The sequence below is a fragment of the Mus pahari genome, chromosome 8, assembly GCF_900095145.1.
Source record: "Mus pahari chromosome 8, PAHARI_EIJ_v1.1, whole genome shotgun sequence".
In the NCBI taxonomy this organism is placed as follows: Eukaryota; Metazoa; Chordata; class Mammalia; order Rodentia; family Muridae; genus Mus; species Mus pahari.
Window position 1 is genome coordinate 89,099,530 of NC_034597.1, and position 22,244 is coordinate 89,121,773.

The following is a 22,244-nucleotide window of genomic DNA, read 5'->3' on the forward strand; positions in this document are numbered from 1 at the left end:
GTTTGATCCCCACCCACTCCTCCTAACCCTCCTCTCCTCTCTTCTCCTTCATACTCACTCCCTTCAGAAAAAACTCAGGCTTCCCCAAGGGTACCAACTGGACAAAGCATAATAAGTTCAATAGGACTAGGCACAACCCTTCATATCTAAGCCGGGTGAAGCATCCCCATAGGAGGAAAAGAGTCTTAAGAGCAGGCAAGAGAGTCAGAGATCCCCCTACTCTACTGTTAGTTGTCCCACATGAAGACAACACTACACAATCACAGCGTGTATGCAGAGGACCTAGTTCACACTCACGAAGGCTCTGTGGTTGCTGCTTCAGTCTCTGTGAGCCCCTATGAGCCTTGCTTAATTGATTCTGTGGACCATAGTCTCCTGGTGCCCTTGAACCCCCCCCCCATCCTTCTTCTCTCTTCTTTTCTCTTAATAATTCCTCTTTTTCTCCCTCTTTTTCTCCATTGTCTTCTCAAATAAAAAGAGATGTTTTAGCAGCATGATCCATATTATATATTTCTAAGTACAAGGAGGAAACATGATATAAATCTGTCAGATAAATAAATAAATTGTCACATTGAAATACATTTTTTTTTTCATTTGCAGAACATGAAACCGAACTTTTTCATCTTTTGGAAAGTTGCTGTAACTGGAGAGTGCTCTAGTTGGCATAGAGAGGAAGGGAGGTGAAGCAGCTTGGGGTAAAGAGTGTGAGCCTTAGGGTGCGGCGGGGTTGAGCTTCAGTCCTGCTTACCCACTATATTTGTACAGAGTAGTTTTTTAATTTCCAGTGTCAGCTTGACCCTCTTTATAAAATGCTTTATCTCAGGGTCTGAGGAAGAATCACTGAAAACAAATAGCACCTAATTTATACTTTGTACTGCCAGCCATACCTGGCCAGTCATAATAGCTTGTTAATTACGTCCCACAATGATGTGACAAACGCCTGATGAAAAACAATGTCATGGAAGAGGGACTTATTCTTGCTCATAGTTTGAAAAGAACATTCAGTCATGGCAGAAAAGTGTGAAAGGTGCTCTGCTGACAGCGAATAGCTAGATAGCTGGCCATAGTAAGTCCACAGTCAGGAAGCAGAAACAAATGGATGTTGGCACTTGTCTCTTTCTCTCCCTCTTCCTCTTCCTTTTCTTCTTCTTCTTCTCCCTCTCTCATTTGCTTTAGTCCAGAACCCCAGTATATGAAATGTGCTGCCTCCAATTATGGTGGGGATCTTCTCTCTTCAATTAACCTAAGCTATAAAATTCCTCATAGGTATGATCCAGTCCTTCTCGCTCTTGTTACTTTGACAGTTAGTACACCATCACTATAGCTATCATTCAAGAATCCATAGTTGTGTCTTGTAGGAAATATAAAAATTTAATAAATGTAACATGTATAATATATTTTCTCTTTTTTTAGTGTGGTTCTTGGATTTAAGAACATTGACAATAAAACAGAGCAAGCTATTTAGCATTTCTTCTTCATTTATCTAGATCTTTAACTTAAGCTTCACGGAAGCCTATCTTGCCTTATTTTGATGAATTTGACCGGTTTGACTTGTAACCCTCAAAGTAGATTAGGCATTAGTGAGAGACTGTCCTTGTCATATTAAGTCCCAGTTGTGTCAGGGACTCTTCTTTCTTTTGGCCATCCTTGTACTGTGCAAGTATGACTGAATAGCAGGCTGCAGATTCTAGAGTCGGGTCTCAGTCTCCACACCCCCCGTTAGCAGTGGAATCACAGAGAGGTCTGGAGGCCATCGGTGGAGCAATTTCCTTCTGCATAAAATGAACACAATAATCTAAGTGCTCTCGAAGGCCTGTTGTGAGATGAAAATGGGGTAATGTATGTATAAGTGATTTGTAAGCTGTCAAATGTTGTACAATTATGAGGTGATACATGAGTCATAAATCAACAACGATTTATTGATTAAAGCTGCAGTGAGCGACTAATTCCATCACTACCTGAGGCATTTAGCAAGTTATCTTCAGATCATAATTTCACCATTGACACTGCCTGACTTAGAATACCTTTACAAATAATTAATTTTGGAAAATGATCTCTAAGATCCCCTGTATCTATCTATCTCAAGTCTTACATTTAGATTTTTTTGTTTTATTTATGATCTTTGGGGTTTCTGCTTATGTCAGAAATTAAGGACATTAAGGACATTAAGGACAAATAGCCAGTTTGTGGTTTAGTTCTATATCTTACTTGAGAGTTCTGAGAGAGTAGTTATTACTCAGGTCAGTGAAGAGTGGAGAAAAACTACATTTTGATTCTTTTAAAAGCCAATGGCAACTAAGTGATCTGTGGTAACTGCCTCAGTCACAGTCACTTCAGAGAAACTATCACAAAGTCCACCTGTACAGTGAAACACTCCCTCCAGCAAGCCACACCCATTCCAGGCAGGCCACACTTCCTAACAGTGACACTGCCTATTGACCAAGCATTCCAATGAGTGACACCACAGGTGAGGGTCTCACATAGCAGAGGACTGATGGGATGGAATCATTTTGTTAACCGCAAAATGTAAAACTATCATGGAGGAAATAAATTGATCAGACTCTGGTACAACAAGACAGGAACCAAGGCAGTTCCGAGTTGGTAAGCATAGAGTAATGGATAACATTTTAAGGCTGCTTTCTCTTCCTTCTTTAGTCTCCTGCACCCTCCCTCCCCCCTTTTCTTCTCCTTCACCCTCTTTTCTTATTAAGGCACGTTGTATGGAGTACCATTCTTCCACACTCTCCCAAGTGCTGGGACAAAAGATCTGCATCTGCTTTGCCACCTTGCTTTGGCATTTGTATTTTTATGTCCACTGCCTTAACTTATTTATGAAGTTCCCTCTATAACTCTTTTTACTTAAGAGTTAGTATATATTAACTTCAGACTTGATCAATATTAAATAGGATTTCTTTCTGCACTAATTCCACAGAATTTTATTCAACTCTACATGTAATTTTTTATACTTTACATCCAATCTCATTTTACCTCCCTCCTCTCCTCCCAGTCCCTACTTTCATCTCCCCCGCTTATCCTCCTGCTTCCCCCTTATCATCAAAATGGGAGAGGGGAGCACCCATGGATATCACCCTGCCTTGGCATATCAAGTTGCCATAGGACTTGGTGCAACTTTGCCTGTTGTGGTTGGGCAAGATGGCCCAGAAACAGGAAAGAAATCCAAAGGCAGGCAACGGAGTCAGATATAGACCCCATTCCTACTGTTATGGGAGTCTCATGTGAAGATGGAGCTGCACTACTGTTACATATGTGCTGAGGGCCTAGCTCCATCCCATGCATATGTGCTGAGGGCCTAGTTCCATCCCATGCATATGTGCTGAGGGTCTAGCTCCATCCCATGCATATGTGCTGAGGGCCTAGCTCCATCCCATGCATACTCTCTTTGGCAGTTTAGTCTCTCTGGGTCCCTAGGGACCCAGGTTAGTTGATTCTGGATATTTTCTCGTGGTGTCCTTGACCTGTTTGGCTCCTTCAACCCTTCTTCCTCCTCTTCAGTAGGAATCCCCAAACTGCCTAATGATTGACTGTGGGTCCCTGCATCTGTTTCCATCAGTTACTGTGTAAAGCCTCTCAGATGACAGGTATGTGCTGGGCCTGTTATTGGTTAGACATTCCCTCAAATTCTTATCCATTCTTATCCTTGCATATCTTATAAGCAAAGACACATTGTGCGTCTAAGGTTTTGCAGCTGGGTTGGTATCCCAGTCCCTCCATTAGAAATCTTTTCTCATTACAGGAGGTGTCCATTTCAGATTCCATATTCTCCATTGCTAGGAGTCTTAGCTAGGGTTACCATCATAGATTCCTGGGAGTTTCCATTGTTCTAGGTTTTTAGCTGGTCACAGAGATGCCTTTCCCCATCCTCTCTTCCTCCTACCTTCCCTGACTTGATCCCTCCTGCCTCCCTCTTCACCTTTCTTTTACTCCGGGCACTCCCTTCATGTTCCCTCAGTGTCTATTCTATTTCCTCTTCACAGTGAGATTCAAGCAACCCCCATTGGGCCCTCATTATTACTTATCTTCTTTGGATGTATGGATTGAGGCATGGTTATCCTGTACTTTATGGCTATTGTTCACTTATAAATGAGTGCAAACTATGTTTGTCTTTCTGGGTCTGAGTTACTTAACTCAGGATGATCTTTTCTAGTTCCCATCCATTTGCATGCAAATTTCATGATGTTATTCTTTTTAAGACCTGAGAAATGTTCCATTGTGTAAATGTACCACACTTTATCTATCTATTCTTCAGTTGAGGGACATCTAGAATGTCTCTAGTTACTGGCTATATGAACATAGTTGAGCAAGAGTCTTTGTGGTACTGTGGAGCATATTTTGGGTATATGCCCAGGACAGGTATAGCTAGGTCTTGAGGTAGGATTATTACCAATTTACTAAAAAGCTACCAAATTGATTTCCAGTGTGGTTGTACAAGTTTGTAGTCTCACCAGCAATGGAGTAGTAGCCCACTTCACATTCTTGCCAACATGTCATGTTGCTTGAGTTTTAATCTTTGGCTTTGTGATAGTGTAAGACAAAATCTCAGTCTTTTTGATTTGCATTTTCCTGATGATTAAGGATGTTGAACATTTCTTTAAGTGCTTCTCACCCATTCAAGATTCCCCTGTTGAGAATTCTCTGTGTAGATTTGTACCCTGTTTTCAAATTGTGTTATTTCATTTCTTGATATCTAAATTTTTGAGTTCTTTATATATTTTTGTTATCAGTCTGCTGTTATACGTAGGGTTGGTGAAGATCTTTTTCTACTATGTAGGCCTAAGTTTTGTTCTTTTGAAGGTATCTTTCACTTTACAGAAGCTTTTCTGTACATGAGGTCCCATTTATTAATTGTTGATCTTAGTGCCTGAGGAAGTTGTCTCCTGTGACAAGTCATGCTAGGTTATTCCCACTTTTTCTTCTTTCTGATGCAGGTGCAGATTTAGTGTATCTGTTCTTGTGTTGAGGTCTTTGATCCACTTGAACTTGAGTTTTGTACAGAGTGATACATAAGGCTCTACTTGCATTCTTCTACATGCAGACATCCAGTTAGTTAGATAATTCCATCTTCTGATATCTTCTTCAATTTTGTTCTTTAGAGATTTGAAGTTCTTGTCATAAAGGTTTTTTTCTTACTTGATTAGAATTACATGAAGATATTTTATATTATTTGTGGCTACTGTGAAGGGTGTTGTTTCCCTTATTTCTTTCTCAGCCCATTTATCATTTATATAATGGTTACTGATTTTTTTCCAGTCAATTTTATATCCAGTCGCTTTGCTGAAGGTGTTTATCAGCTATGGGAGTTCTCTGGAAAAGATTTTGGGTCCATATCATATCATATCATATCATCATATCATATCATACTATCATATCATCTTTGAATAGCAATACTTAGACTTCTTCCTCTGCAATTTTTACCCTCTTGATCTCCTTCAATTGTCTTATTGCTTCATCTAAATCTTCAAGCACTGTGTTGAATGGATATGGAGAGAATGAACAACCTTGTCCTGTCCCTGATTTTAGTGGATTGCTTTAATCTCTCCATTAACTTTGATGTTGGCTGAGCATTGCCTTTACTGTGTTCAGGGATGTGCCTTGTATCCCTGATCTCCCTAAGATTTTTATCATAAAGGCATGTTAGATTGTGTTAAAGGTGTTTTCAGCGTCTAATGAAATGATCACGTATTCTTTTCTCACAGGTTGTTTATGTGGTAGATAACATTGATGGATTTTCATATGCTGAACCATCCCTGCATCTCTGATATGAAGTCTACCTGATCATGGTAGATGATGTTTTTGATGTTCTCTTGGATTTGGTTTGCAAGTATTTTGTTGAGTATTTTTGCATCATTGTTCATAAGGGAGACTCGTCTGAAATTCTCTTTCTTGGTTGAGTTTTCCCTGGTGTACATACCAGAGTAACTCATTAGAATACTCAAATTCTTGGGTGTTCATTCTGTTTCTATTTTGTGGAATAGTTTGAGAAGTACTGGTATTATCTTTGAAAGTCTGGTATAATTTTACACTAAAACCCTCTGGCCCTGGGCTTTTTTTTCCGTTGGAAAATTTTTAATGAATGCTTCTATTTCCTTAGGGGTTACAAACCTATATAAATTGTTTACCCGATCTTGATTTAACTTTGTTAAATGATATCTTTCAAGAGAATTCTTCATTTCATTTAGATTTTCCAATTTTGTGGAATGCAAGGTTTTGAAGTGAGACCTAATGATTCTTTGGATTTCTACGTGTCTGTTGTTATGTCTCCTTTTAATTTCTGATTTTCAAATTTGGATATTCTCTCTGTACCTTTTGGTTAGTTTGACTAAGTGTTTTTCTATCTTGTTGACTTTCTCAAAGAACTGCTTTTGATTTCTTTGATTCTTTGCATTGTCCTTGTGTCTAATTTATTGATTTCAGCCTTGAGTTTGGTTATTTCCTGCTGTCCATTCCTTTTGGGTGTGTTTGCTTCTTTTTGTTCTAGAGCTTTCAGGTGTGTTGTTAAGTGGCTAGCATGACATCTCACTAATTTCTTTATGAAGCCATTTAGTGTTATGAACTTTTCCCATTGGTATTGCTTTCGTTGTTACCCATAAGTTTGGGTATGTTGTGCATTCATTTTCATTGAGCTCTAGGAAGTCTTTCAGTTCTTCGTTATTTTTTTCTTGACCCAGTGGTTGTCAAAGAGGGAGTTGTTCCGTTTCCATAGGCTTGTAGGCTTTCTGTTGTTTCTATTGTTGAAGTTCAGCTTTAATCCAGGGTGGCCTATAATATACTGGGTCTTTTATCTTTTGAGACTTGCTTTCCAAGTACATGGTCATTTTTTGGAGAAGGTTCCAGGAGGCACTGAGAAGACAGTATATTCTTTTGTTTAGGGTGAAATTTTAGGTACATTTGATTCATAGAATTCTTAGTTTTATTATTTCTTTGTTAATTTTAGCCTGAATGACCTGCCCATTGTTGACAGTGGGCTTCTGAAGTCTCCCACTATTAATATATGGGGTTTGAACTGTGATTTAAACTTTAATATTATTTTGTTTATAAATGTGTGTGCCCTTGCATTTGGGGCACATATTCAGAATTGAGATGTAATTTTGGTAGGTTTTTCCTTTGATGAGTATAGTGTGTGCTACTCATCTCTTTTGATTAATTTTGATTGAAAATATATTTTATTAGATATTACAATAGCTACTCCAGCTTTCTTCTTGGGTAAGTTTGCTTAGAAAATCTTTTACCAGCCCCTTATTCTGAGGTAATGCCTATCTTTGTTGTTGAGAGGTATTCCTTGTATGCGGCAGAGTGATGGATCCTGTTTATGCATCTATTTTATTTGCTTGCATCTTTTTATTAGGGAATTGAGTCCATGGATGTTGAGAGATATTAATGACAAATGATCAGTAATCTCTGTTATTTTGATTTTGGTGGTGTTTGCGTGTGTGTGTGTGTGTGTGTGTGTGTGTGTGTGTGTGCGTGTGTGTGTGTGAATGCATGTGCATGTGTGTGTGTGTGTGTGTGTCCTTCCCTTCTTTTAGTTTTGCTGTTGTATAATTATTTTTTTCCTATGTCTTCTTGGGTTTAATTAAATTCTTTGGGTTGGAGTTTTCCTTCTAGTATTTTCTATAGGGCTGAATTTGTGAGTAGGTATTGTTTAAATTTTGTTTTGTCACGGAATATATCTTGGTTTCTCTCTCTATGGTGATTGAACATTCTACCTGGTATAGTAGTCTGGGATGGCATATGTGATCTCTTAGAGACTACAAGACATCTGCCCAGGTCCTTTGGCTTTTAGAGTCACCGTTGAGAAGATTGGTGTAATTCTGATAGGTCTGACTTTATGTGTTCCTTGGTCTTTTCCCTTGGAGCTTTAGTGTTCTTTCTTTGTTCTATACATTTAGAGTTTTCTTTATTATGTGGTTGGAGGGTTTTCCTTTTTTGTCTAATATGTTTAGTGTTCTGAATGCTTCTTGTATGTTTAAAGGCATCTTTTTCTTTAGGTTATGGAAATTTTTTTCTACTATTTTGTTGAAAATATTTTCTGGATCTTTAAGCTGGGGATTTTCTCTTTCTTCTACTCCTACAGTATTAGGTTTGATGTTTTCACAGTGTCCCAGATTTCCTGGATGTTTTATGTCAGGAACTTTTAGATTTAGTATTTTTTTTTAACCTATGTATTGATTTTTTTTTCTATTGTATCATCTATGCCTGAGATTTTTTTCTTCAACTCTTATATTTTGTTGGTGATGTAGTTCTTCTCTTATCTGGGTTTTTCATCTCCAGGATTGTCTCTGACTGTGGTTTCTTTATTGTTTCAGTTTCCATTTTCAGGTCTTGAACAGTCTTATTCATTTGCTACACCTGTTTTGTTGTATTTCCCTGTATTTCTTTAAGGGATTCATTCAGTTCCTTTTTAAAGGCCTCTTATCATCTTTATCAAATTGGATTTAATGCCACTTTCTTTTGCTTCTCTTGTGTTAGGATATCCAGGATTGACTGAAGTAGGATAGCTGGGCTCTGGTGGTTCCATATTACCCTGCCTGTTGTTGACTATGTTTTTAATGCTGGCCTTTAGGCATCTGGTTTTCATAGTCATGATAGGCTTGATTCTGATTTCTGAGTTTATATTTGTTGGCTGGGTCTTTTGGAGATTTCTTTCCTCTTTGTTTCTGTTTCCTCTCTATCTTCTGGCTTGAGTGGCCTGTGGCCTCCAGTGACTAGCTAGCTAGTCTTCATGACCAATAGGTACCTCCTCTAGAATTTTTATGAACTGCAAAGTCTCTATGGAGTTTGGTTCCAATGTTCCTTCTGGGGTCCCTAGTATCAGTGTGGCCTTGGGTACTTGTTGTCCTTGGGCCTCTAGGAAAGCAGGTGGCATTATGGACTGTTATATAGAGCACATGGCATGTAGGTGTGTTTTCAGGTGAGTTGGTGGGCAGGGGCTTGTGAGGAGAGGCTCACCTGATATCCTTGGTGCCAGACAGGCTTCTGGGAAAGTAGTCAGAATTGTAGGGCAAGAAAAAAAGTTCAAAATCAGATTTTTTTATTCTTGGTAGCACTGAAGTTTATTGGAGCAACCTAATACAGGTGATGGGGTTACCCATGGTGCTCTTGATATACAAAGCCCAGATATTTTGCCAGTTTTTATTAAGAAAGGACACCAAGAAATTGACAGGTAGAAGATGTAGACCAGAGCTTCATCAGTCATCTTCACGTGGCCGACAGTAATAGCCAGACATCGCACCTTCTTCATCTTGAACTTGATTGTAGATTTCATCTCATCCGTTTGGCTACCATATTTTCATTGTTTGTCAGCAGGGAGTGGAACTTGCCTGCCTTGTTTAGTTCTGGGCCCATGGTAAGTGCGATCTGTGTGATCAGAGACTCAGAGGCCAAAAAGGCCTCACATTTCTTGGCCAGCTTTTGGGCCATCTTCTTGTTCTTATTAAGGTTCTTAAGCTCCTCGATATTCATGTGAGGGATCCCATGACCTTGGCTTTGGCACAGTGCTGCTGGTCCCCAGGACGCAGATCCAGAACTTGGGGGAAGGGGTGGACTTAGGCCCGACAGTGCCCGAGAACTGTTTGCACTTAGGGTCATAGTTCTTCAGGCTGATCTACAACTCCACTATTTCCCGAAACTTGCAGCGCTTGTGCTGGTTCCCATAAAGGACGTCCTGTACCACCTTGTATAGTGTGTTGTGTGAAAATTTGCTGCTCATTGGCTACTCCTACCATGGAAACTGGAAAAGCTGAAGGGTTGTGTGCATTAGTGTGGTGCGAGGGAGCACCCTCTCAGAGGCAGAGGGGAGGTTGGGGTGAAGAACTCCAGAAGAGGGGACCAGGAAGGGGCAACATTTGGAATGTAAATAAATAAAATAATTTAATAAAAACATTATTTCAGTGCAAAGAATTATATCCTAGTGGAAAAAATTATGTTCCATAAAAATATGAGTACATTCATTTATACATATAAGAATAAGGTAATCAAGTGAAATGTTTTTCATGAACAACTTTAGGAATATGCAAAATAAAGAAATACAAAATGAACTTCAATGTAACTATTACCCAGGTTCCAAAATTACCGGAGGATTTCCATTTAGATAATCTCTGACCTCCCCTTCCTATACCATATGACCATTAACATTTTAATAGTATAGAGTGAAGAAAGAGACATGCTGAGTTACATGCAAAACCAAGCTGATCAGAAAACCGGCAAACTCATCACTGGAAACTCCACAGGAAAGGAAAGCATCCTTAGATGAATTTGATGGCTTGAAACAAAGGGTTTATCAAGTAAGGTTAGTATAGCCACCAATGTTATCCTTCAAAAGAAAAACAGAAAGAAAAGCCTACCTTAATAAGAATAACTAAACCAGTAAGGCTAGCATTGCAGAAGATACTTGAAGAAGCACTATACACAAAACAGGAATTAAGATATGCATTATCAGGAGATATTAGGAAAAATATATTTCACTACTAGGATAGCTAAACAAATGAGAATTGGGAAAGAATCAGCATTAATTAAAATATCTTCGTCTTAATTATTTGAACACCTTATAAATGGATATAACGTTTGACTTTACTGCTCTTCTTCACGTAACTTTTCCAGTTCTATCACTCACTCATATCACTCAACTTCATGACCCTTTTCTCTTTATATAACCCAATGAATCCAAATTATGTGACCCACATATGCATGGAGCATGATGACATACCTCTGATGCGAAGAAAGGGAAAGTTAGCAAGTACCGTTCATTAATAATCCTAGTCACAAAAGATCCACACTTTCCAATAAAAATATGGATTGGCTCATGAACAAAAAATCAAGGCCAACTCTTTTGCTGTTTGCAAGAACTCTATATTATTTGGTGAGAGGAGTATGAACAAAAGAAGGTAATGTGGACGTGAATAAGCTCAAACTGCCTTATACAGGTGTATCTATTTCTCCTCTAATCATTAGGGATGTCTCTTTTCAATTTAAGATTATTACTTGGTATTAGCTTTTCTTTTCAATGTTTTCTTCAGCAAATTTAGGTACTTTGCCTTTAAAAAGTCTCAAAGCTCCATAGACTTATAGGCAGAAGGTACTTTCTTGATATAGTGAAAAGCATTTTCTTGTATTTGTGCTATAATTGTTAAACCAGTTCTCATCCTGGATGTCTGGATTCTCGCCATTTTTTTTTTTTGCCATTATGTATAATGTCACAAGGAATAACTGTATACATTTGTCACAGTATTTTTTGCTAGTATATTTTTCTCCCCCTTTGTAAAGTAAGAAAAATAAAAAAGGATCTCTAGATTTGTTTGGAGTAGAGGTTGTGATAAGGTATCTGATATGTTTGGTGTTTTGTCTGGCGCATAGTCATCTTGGCTGCATGCAACTAATCATGTCAACATGAGACAATTTATTACAGTGTGTTATGAAAAGACCGTGGAGTGGTGTGTGTGCTCATGTGTGTTGAATATAATAACCGAGGGTGAAAGAGGTTAGGAAATGTGATATTTTACTTAAGGCTACTTAGAGTCCAAAAGGAGTTTTAGTTAGTGGGAGCTTTTCTGAGCACCAGATTATGAAAGGGAAGAATGATTTTAAGTGCAGTAAGTAGAACTTGGGACATAAAGGACCCTAGCCACGATGGTGACCTGATTTGGTCACCAAGTGTTGGCTCTTGAAACAACTGTTCTGTTATTCCAGTGCCTAGTTTTGGAGAGTTGGTAAAGGATTTAAAACAAGGAAGGGCATGAACACGATTTTAAAAAGACTAAACACCTTTTGCTATGGTTTCCTCTGACATGAAGGGAATTCAGGCAAGAAATGTGAGGAACCAACTATGACTCTGACCGAGCATTGGAAACCCTGGCCACACGCTATGCCACCATCTCCATTTTATCAAACAGAAAATAAGATTGAAAAAGTCACTTGAATTGGCTGAACCATAAACCAGTAAAAGGAAGAGCCAAGATATTAATCCTGTTAAAAGTCCATGCCTTCGACACGTTACATTTCTCAGATTCATATATGTTAAATATCTGCCTGGAGTGAAGAGCAACCTGAGGACGTCACTGCGCATGAATAATTTGGCATGGCGTTGGTGCAATTCAGGGTATATTATTCTCAAATGTGTCACGGTGGCATTGAGGAAATGGTAGAGACTGGAAGGCCATGCCTGCCTTTCCCTGCCACCCTCTCCTGAAGCAGGCCATGAGATTTATTCCAGAGTATCCTCCAAATACCTGAAAAGCTCAGGGACATAAAGATCAAAGTATGTCTCTTCAGGTCCCTGTGGTATAGTTGCTGTCAGTCCATGCTCTATGGTGGGCTTCTACTTTCATCAAACCTACCACAGGAAACATGGTCGCTTTACTCTCCTTTGGGGAATCTCATATACATGAAGGCTCTAGTGTCATGTAAAAAAATGTACATACAGTAAGGTTGTCTCTTGATAATCTGCCTATTGATCTAGAACCCTTCCTAGTGACTCGGTGAAAGCTAATCCATCTTTTGATCTAGGGCTCTTCCACTAGACTCAGTGGCTCAGTGACATGCTAGTGGTACCAGGGATTTTCTAATAGCATTTAAAACAACATCTTCTAAGATGAAAGCACTTAAAAGGAGGGGGGGAGTCATAGTTTCCAGAGGGAAACTATGTAGACTTTAATTTTGACATATTTTTTCCAGTACATTTATTAATGACTTCCCTTTTTTGTTTTGGTTGCATGACAAGATTAAAAGTAGTTTGACGTGTGTACATCCTGCTCTTAATCTAATAGAGAGGAAAGGAAATACAATAAGAGTTGACCAAAGCTGGTGGTAACCCACCACTGCTAGAGAAAGTCTTGAGATCCAGCTGCGAGTTGTAGAAAAAAATCTGTGGCGAGAGAAAAATGTTACCTCTATCTACCTGTCTCTGTCTGTCCGTTCGTCCGTCTGTCCATCCATCCATCCATCCATCCATCCATCCATCCAAGTTTGTTCCATTTGTTTTTCTATGAGAAAAGTCATATTTAAATCGAATTTGTGGTACTCTTTAAAAATAAAACAAAATAAGACTTTTTATTGGTTCGTCATGAATTTCACACCATACACCCTAATCCCATTCATCTCTCCCTTTGCTTGTACTTACAGACCCTTGCAAATTCCCCCAACAAAGAAAAAAAATCCCATTGTGGAAGCTCTAGTGTGTCACAGAGTTTCCCATAGTATACCCTTTTGTTCATTCTTCTTGGCTTGGAATCTTCATTATGTTGTCATTGGTCTGGTACCAGGCCTCTGGCTTCTGCTACACTATCAGTACTGGATCCTTGCTGGGACTCCTCTTGGATATCCTGTTGTTGCCTTGTGTCATGGAAATCCTACTCTGTAGGAACTGCCCCTTTCATGTACTCCAACAGTTCATCAGTGGGGTAGAAGTTGGGTGGGCCAATTCAAAGTCTAGATCTGGGTTTGAGAAGTACTTGAGCTGGTTAGCTCACTTGCTTTCCCAATCTCGTGCCCTTGGGGCCAGCTTACTTAGGACTGCTCCTCTGCCACACACACACACACCACCACCACCACCACCACCACCACCACCACCACGACCACCACGACTCTCAGCTCTACCCTGTTGCTAAAGCGAGGTGCAGGGGCTGTTGTCCCCAAATGGTGCAGCTTGTGAGGGACATGATCAGTTCTCTTGCCTACCATAGATGGCTAGAAATGAGGGAGGGGAAGAGGGCATCTATCTCTCATCTGAACCACTACCCAGAAGACAAGAGGCAGGGCCAGATCTCCTGAGCACACATCCTGGTCTTGCTTACCTGCAACCCCTATATCCAGGGCCAGCTCTAGTGGGCTGCCCAGGCAAGGTGCAAGACTAACTCTCCAGCTCTCATGACCCCAAAGCCAGCTCTCCCATGAGTCATAGGTGAGGAGTGGCACCAATTCTTCACAGCTTGTAGACATCAACATGTCCCCAGGTGGCAACCCAGTCTGCCTGGCCTTTGAGAGAAACATATCCCTGATGCAGGGCCATGAACCCAAACATGGTCCCTGATGGCAGTACAGGCCAGGACCCCATTATGGTGCCAGGTAGCATCACATTAGGCTGTTCCTTACTACCCTCAAGTCTCCAGTTCCTCCTCTCTTCATTGTGCCCACATCTTTCTGTTTCTCATTCCCTTCCACTTCTGTACCACTTACTCACTCCTCTTAGTGGAGCCCAGGGTCTCTGAGTATCTGGGGTCATTTCAAAAGTGGTCTGAGGGGTGCTATTCATGCATCGTGGAGACAGTGAGGGCCACTTCTGGCATTATCTGTCCCTGAAGCCTATGTGGCACCAGACTCTGGTAATTTCAGTCTATCTTCCTGTCCAGGTCCCATGGAACTGGTCTGGTGGTTGTCTCATGATCACTTCTCACCTGCCTCCACCCATCACTGGCCCCTTGCAAGAGTTGTCTGTTCTAAGCTTTCCTTCCCTGAGGGACCTGTGGTCCAATGTGGGTTTTTACTAGTCTCTGGCTTGCTCCTTATCCTGGAAGCCTGTTCAGGCTTGCCTGGCACCAGACTGGTGGTAATCTCAGACAAACTCCCATTTCTGGGCCACTGGTGCCAGACTGGTGGTCTTCTCAGGCCTGTTTGTTTTTTCCTCCGGGGAATTTTAAGCTACTGGTTTTTCAGATGTTCATAGGTCAGAATATTGAGGGTAGACATAGCCTGTTTCCTCTCTGCCACTTCCTGATATACATGTGATACAACATCCACACTTGTCAGACTGTATGGGTAGGAGGTTCATGTTTTAAATAATTACTTTATGAAAAATTCCTGTTGGAAACCTCAAGCTCAGCCAAATAATCAATATTCTCAGTTTGGTTGAAATTGTATATAAAAGTCATATATTTTAAATGTTCTACTATTCCCATAAAATTGCACTTGATGTGTTCTGACACTTATCTGCAAAACGAAAGCTTAAATCAGTTCGGATTTGCAGGTGCTCCCTGAGGGAGTGTGGCTACTGCTCTGATTTTCAGGTGCTCCCTGATGTAGTGTGGCTACCGGCTTGTGTTTCCTGAAAGGACCAAATTGAGGCTCTGGTCTGTCTGCCTTCTGCTCTGTCAAGAACTGGCTGTTCTCGAATTGTGCCACAGTTCACTTAATTTCTTATTTAAATTGAAGGGCTAAATTATCTGTAAAGTCTCCTCAGTTCATTACATTATTTGGACTTAATATCATTTTTGTGAAGCCCTTGTTAGGGGAGAAGGCAGTGACAGCATCTTCATTGTACCTCTATAGAAAACTTTACTGAATTAAAAAAAAAAAAAGTAATGTTCTAATTTTAAAAGCCAGGTCATAGTGTTCTGATGCTAAATTTGGCTGAGGGCAGCCAATTCTTAAAAAGACAATGATATAAAGGGAGGAGGATAAAGAGAAAGCAGGGGCGGGGAATGATTATTTATTCCACATCGAGAGTAGTCATGAGCTTTAAGGAGATTCCTCCAAGGACTTGACATGTGGCATTTGAGTCTTGAAGGTAGGGGACTGCTGTTGAATTCTGTCAGAGACTATGGGTAGGGCAGTCTCCATCTAATGGGAAAGAGAACACGGTTGTTCACAACCTTTGGGGCTCGAATGACCCTTCCACAGGGGCCACTTAAGACAAATGGAGAACACAGATGTTTGCATTACAATCCCCAACAGTAACCAAATTGCAATTATGAAGTAGCCACAAAAATAATTTTATGGTTAGAGGTCACCACAACACCAGGTATTGTATTGAAGGGTTACAGAATTAGGAAGGTTGATAACCACTGTTCTAGAAGATTGACACCAAAGTCCTTATAAGGAAGCGTGTGCTTTTATGCAGCCAGCACTGACATGAAATACAGTTCCAGCACAGTGGCTGGAAAAAATAGGCCCAGCAAAAGAGTGCGGAGGCTGAACTCTTGGCTGCCTAGAGCTGAGATCAGGGAGCCCACGGTCAGCAGAAGTGACACATAAGTCTTGGAGCTCTACAGGCAGAATTCTGCATTTCTGTCCTCTTAACAATGGCTCCCCAAAGCCACCCTATGATGTAGGGAAGATTGTACCAAACCCTTCGGTCTAAGAGAAAGGAGTGATGCCTCATGACTTCTTCCGAGCCCAGAGCATGAGATCTTTCCCCTGGGGAGTCTTGCCTGCTTGTTCTGATGCAGACTAGTGAGTCTGAGGTAGCCGGAGTTTCCAGGGAAGGTAATAGTATTATATTCATATTTGAATATATATTCATAATGTTATGAGTGACGATATTCTAGCAAAGGTTTTTATGCCAGAAACAACCTGAGTTGCAGAATGCTTTAACTTGATGGCTGAGACAAATTAAACTTGTTTCACTGATCTGACTATTATCAGACCTAATGTGAAACTTCTCTACTGACAGAAAGTGACAGGAAAAGAGGAAGAAGACTCACAAACCCACAGGGAAGGCTTAGAAGGATTTTTCTTAGAAGGTTAAAGCCCACAAATCTTGGTTGTTTAAGTATGATTATTTCATACCAACCACAGGCATAGATTTATTATCCATTACCAGAAACCATAAGAAAATATGATGATAAATGAAAATGAGGATGTAATCTGGAACACACAAATGACCTCACAACTAAACTAATGTCATAAAGACACTGAACTCGGCTCCATTTATTCCTTTACTTCAACCGAGTGTCCCTTTATTCATGTATAGACTGTCCAGCAGTAAAGTAAGATGCTTTTAATTTAGTTTGGGTGTATGAAATTAAGTCCATAGTAGGGCTGCATAGAGAAAAATGTATCTGTGAGTTAGAAGCCTCACAGCTCTCTCCATTGTTATCACATGTCCTGCCACACTGATCCATCAGAAAGGAGAGAAATTTCCAGTTAAAGTGCATCTCTCATCTTGTGACAGCATTTCAGGCTACATCTTTAGTAACATTGTTTATTTTATGGGAGTAGATATTTATCTGATAACATTAGATGAAAATGAGTATAGTGTAAAATTAAATAAAAATTACCTTTTAAATAATTTTCAGTAGGTCATAACAGTGTTTATATGTTGAGGGAAATATTTAAAAAAATGAACCCACCAGCTCTCCCAGGGCCAGAGCTCTCCCGAGCTCCTGCCGCTGCTGGCAACACTCTCCAGCTAGTCTCCGCTGCTGTGTTCCCAGCTCTTGTTCACTTGTCCAGGCTCCTCCGGTCTTCCTCAGCCATAAACCCATGTATTCAGTGAGCCCACATTCCAGTAATTAAATGGAACCGCCAACCTCATGGTTGTATATCACAAAACCTAGTAACCGGGTAAAATAAAGACTATTAAAGCTTAATTAACCAATCAGATTTATGTATCAATGTTAGCACAATTTACAAGATTCCAATACAATAATTTCAGAGCCAATTGATAATGATAAAAGCTTTATCCCAATTAATCTAACCTTACGATACCACAACTACCTGTGGTATCATAAATGCCATGCGTGTTCACGTTGGCAGCCATCTTCCTTCTCTTTTCCTCCTCCAGCCATGCTCCCTCGCTCTTCAACTCTTAGCTCTGCCTCTGCTTTCCCTATCCAATCACAGGCCTCCTGCTGCCCTAATGTGATTGGAAAGGGAAAATCCTGCAACCTTTATATGCCAATGGTTTCATATATATTGAAGTGCTACACCAATCACTCAGTTCCTTAAAACACATAAAGTAAGGATATTCAACAACTGCCATGATTATAATGCTCACTGTATTCCTTAAGTCCCCCAGGTTTGTCTAGATTTTGGTATCTTCATCTTTTCTTTCTTCATCCTTTTCAATCAAAGAAATGGATACTTATCCTTATAATCCAGACCATGCCTTCTCGCTGGCCTTAGGGTCCTTCCCATGACTTTTTTGGAAAGAAGGATTTTCTCTTTTACCAGTGTGTTGCTCTCTCCTGTGACTTCTACTCAGCCTGGCAAAAATAAAGGCCGCTTGCCCTTCATGCTTTCATACAAGAACAAAAATGTATGTTGACTTCTGCATCATAGGTTGCGACTGTCTGGTCCTCTGTGTTGGCGGTCATTTCCTAGGGGTCAAATTCAGTGCATGATTTTTAGTCCTTGCGCTCATGTAGACAGGGGCTACAATAACAATCAGGGCTCCAGGTTTTACGCATTTAAGAGAATAATTCCTTTCTTTCTGACTTGGTGGTTTCATGTGCCTGTCTTTAGCTGAAGGTCTCATTTCTTCCCATGGTGACTTGGGGCCACTGGCTCCTTCTTTACTGATACTCTACCATCAGTTGAGGCTATGGCACAAACAGATCTTACACAAGGAAAAATAAGTAGGAGATATAATATCTCTTTCTCACTAATGTTGGCACTGAAAGTCTACTGATATAAACTAACAAAATCAAGTCACCAACATGTACACATAGGAAATATAGTTCTGGCTGAACCATTGACTGAGATGAGTTTTTTTTTTTTTTTTTTTTACTTTCTCACACTCCAAAATTAAATGAAAGTTAACCTCTCTATTAACTAATGAATAACACTGAAGATAAAGAAATCTGGTTAATAATCTTTCTTTTCCCTCATTAAAAAAAAAAAAAATCAACCTCTAGAGCTCAGAGATCATGACTGAAATGACTCCCAGCCCAGCACCATGTGGTCCATGTTGGAACAACAAGCCCAAGGTGAAACTCAGTAGAGTGCCATGAAGGACTAAGCCAGCAGACCATGTCTATGACAACCACCACCCAGTGCCAGATGACAGATGGGACACTGCATGCCTGAGATGACCCCACTCAGCAGCAATGGTGCTACTAAAATGAGCAAATAAGTAATGAAGAGACGGAAGAGAAAAAGAAGCATAAGGATGTGTGCACAGTAAAAAGAGGCAGAAAAGGAAAGTAGTGAGGAACCACTTGATGTGCGTAACCAGCAGTGCCACCTAAGGCCATGCCTTGATAATGTGCTGTGCTGCCAACAGGGGCCATGTCTGGGTCCTCAGACCAACAAAAGTAGGATTCTGTTTCCACTAAAGGCCAGGTGGATGTCCCTGGGCAACTTGGGAGAGCTATTTCCAAAGCATGAGAGCCGGAGAGCTGGCCCAGTCCCTTGCCAGCTGCCGTGCTCTGGAGAGCAGACTAAACTTTTCCCAGGAAGCTGGCCCTGATTGTAAGGATTGTGGGTGAACAGGTCCAAAGTGCATGTGTGAGAGAGCTGGTACTGCCCCGCACAGGTACCTTGCCTGGGCAACAAAGTGGAGCTAACACTGGTAGCAGGGACAGAGGTGGATCAGATCCAAGGGCGTGAGAATGAGAGAGTCAGGCCTACCCCTTTCATGCTATGGCAGAGGCAGAGGCAGAGGCAGAGGCAGAGGCAGAGGCGGCGGAGGCAGAGGAGGCAGAGGCAGAGGAGGCAGAGGCAGAGGAGGCGGAGGCGGAGGCGGAGGCGGAGGCGGAGGCGGAGGCGGAGGCGGAGGCGGAGGCGGAGGAGGAGGCAGAGGCAGAGGAGATATTGTCCTGCCTTGCCTCTTGCCAGTAGGAAGAGCTGTTCTTGAGGTCTTGAGAGTGGGAAAGATGGCCTTGCCCGTCACCTGTTGCAGCACTTGGGAGAGTGTGTCCTGCACTTCACTTGGGCAGCATTTTACAGAACTGACTCTGCTGGCGTGGGTGTGGGTGAGCCAGTCCCATGACATGAGAGTGTGCAATCTGGGTCTGCCTCTTGTAAGCTGTAGTATTGAGTGTGCCAGCCAGGGGAGTGCTGGAGAGCTTTCCCTGGTAGTGTGGGTGTGGCAGAGCTGGTAGGATGAGCAGATCAACTACCACCCAGGCTCAGATCCAGGGCTTTGAGTTGACTCACCCCAATATCTACCCTATTTATGAGCTGCTGGGGCTGATTGTGAAAATCCAAAACTGTAGGGTCTCAATGTCACAGCACAACACCAGGACATCTGAGACGAGTCTTAGTGAGAATACAGTATTTGTCGTATAGCAGAAGCCAGAGGACTCAAAACAGATTAATGACTTATTGCAACGAACATTTGCAAATAAAGAAGTGTGGACGAAAGGCTATACTGTGGGGGCATACCATGATTCACTACAGCTTCCACAATGATATGCTTTTATTTTTTTCTTTTGTGGCAGGAGGATGCAAGGGCAGAGGATGGGTACAAAGGGGCAGGAAGATGAGTGTGATTGCGGTTCATAGAGAATCAATAGAAAGTTAAAAAGAATCAGCCTCTGGATAGTCATTTAAAAGATATTTCACAAATCTGATGTTTCCTCAGTGTTCAATAATTTTATCTTACTTTATGCAAATGATGTTGCTCATCTATTACAATTCTGTTTTTAGAACTCAAAAGAAGATACTCCACGATGGTTCATCCATCGTAGATGAAAAGCTGGCTGTACTGAGAGATACCAAGATAGCTGGTGTTCTTGTTTCCTGTCTTGTGCTATGATAAAACAGTGACAAAAGCAACCTGGGGAAGAAAGTTCTTAGTTGACTTACACTTCCTGTTCACAATATATCGATGAGGTAGGTCAGGTGCAAACCCCGAGGCAGGAACCATAGAGAATGTTCCTTGACTGACCTAGCCAGCTCAGTCAGTCAACAGGGTCTCAAGCAAGGGAGTGAGGGCTGAAAAAAAAATGTTAGACAAAACTATAACATGACCAGCCAGTGCTGAGGCTAAAGCAGCTTTATGTCTCTCCAGCCTGCTTTTATATCATTCCAGGTACATCCAAAAGACATGGTCAGTTCTTAGATCACAGACACCGTAAGCAGTAAACGAAGAGATCACATAAGATAGTATTTAATTAAAGTAGTAAACAAAAGGATCACACAAGGTAATAATTAAGGAAGGTATTAAACAAAGCCCCTGGTCGCTGTTTTTAATACTCTTATCTGAGCCTATTTCCTCACCTGAGCCCAGTGACAAATGGCAAATTCCTAAGAGCGCACCAGAAGCTCTCAGCACTTGATGGCTCTCTCTCCGATTTGCTCACTGGCTGGCCCGCACATGCTAGCACTACCTGTCTAAGAACTGGGAACATCCACATTGGGTTGTGCTCTCCTGCATAGTTAACAAATGGGATGATTCTTCACAGAAACGCAAGCCCACAGATCTACATGGTACAGGTAGCAACTCATCTGGGAGTCTTTCCAAATCATTTCTGCTTTGAGTTAAGTTGACAGTTAATGCTCATATGGGCGTCTGGCAAAGTAATGTGTATAGAATACCCTGGGAGAAGGCTAGGGGAGAGTGTTCCTTCTTATATTTTTTTTTCCTTTCTCTCTGTCCCAGAATTAGAGTGTGCTTTTATCTTTATGGACATCAGGACTCTAGAATGTGTGTATGCTGAATATTGGGGCACTGGGAATCCAGAATCAATATCTCCTGGAGATTTCATGTTTTTATCCTTGAACATAATTATAGCAGGCTTTGAAGCCTTTGGCCTTTTGAAGCTGAGCCATGTTACTAACTTCACTGTTTTGTTTTGTTTTGTTTTGTTTTGTTTTGTTTTGTTTTGTTTTGTTTTGTTTCAGTATGGAGGACCTGCCATGAGACATCTAATCCTCTTCAACCATGAGTGTTTATCCTTTAATAATTTTATTTTAGTATTATCTGCATCTTGACACAGTCATACACTTCATAATGTCATTTTAGTCATTGTCTGACCACATAGTTAAGAGTGCTCCTCTAAGATTTCAGTGCACTTAGAATTTTTGCCCCTAGTGGGAGAGTGGTCTGCTTCTAATGCTATAGAGTGATACATTTTCACATGTTTGGTACGAACAAATCTACTGTTCTGCCACATGGAAGTATAGAATTTAAATTATATATAATATGTGATATTTAATATGTTAAATAATTACAATACTGAGTTTTGTAATTATTCTGTAAATCTTATCGTTATTTTAAAGGTCCATGTCTACTCACAAAATGATTTCAGCAAAATGTCATGTCTTTGATTCTGAATCACAGAGAAACTTATTTTAAAACAGTTCTTTGTTTTATATATATACTGTTGCCACTTATTAAAGACAGTAAATATGTATACTAATGAGGTGGATGTTCATGTTCATTTCTGTATGAAGAATTGTAATTGAAAAAAAATCTTTGAGTGTTTAATACATTTATTTGATGAGTTTTAGTCAATTTTTCTCCCCCTCCCCTCAGTATTATTATATCTTATGTTGGCAGAGGCCACATCTAAATGGTATTTATTGTGTCTCTTGACTGTATCAATAAACTATAATGAGTGATTGACCTA

The 22,244-nt window shown here is 40.6% G+C and overlaps 1 non-coding gene and 1 pseudogene across 1 annotated transcript; both read right to left on the reverse strand.

Moving 5' to 3' along the window:
* Positions 1 to 9,071: 9,071 nt before the first annotated feature.
* LOC110325145 lies at positions 9,072 to 9,727 on the reverse strand (annotated as a pseudogene).
* Positions 9,728 to 14,640: 4,913 nt separating this feature from the next.
* On the reverse strand, positions 14,641 to 14,771 carry LOC115064613. The gene has a single exon (XR_003844447.1). It is a non-coding gene; the product is annotated as a small nucleolar RNA SNORA17 (small nucleolar RNA).
* Positions 14,772 to 22,244: the final 7,473 nt, after the last annotated feature.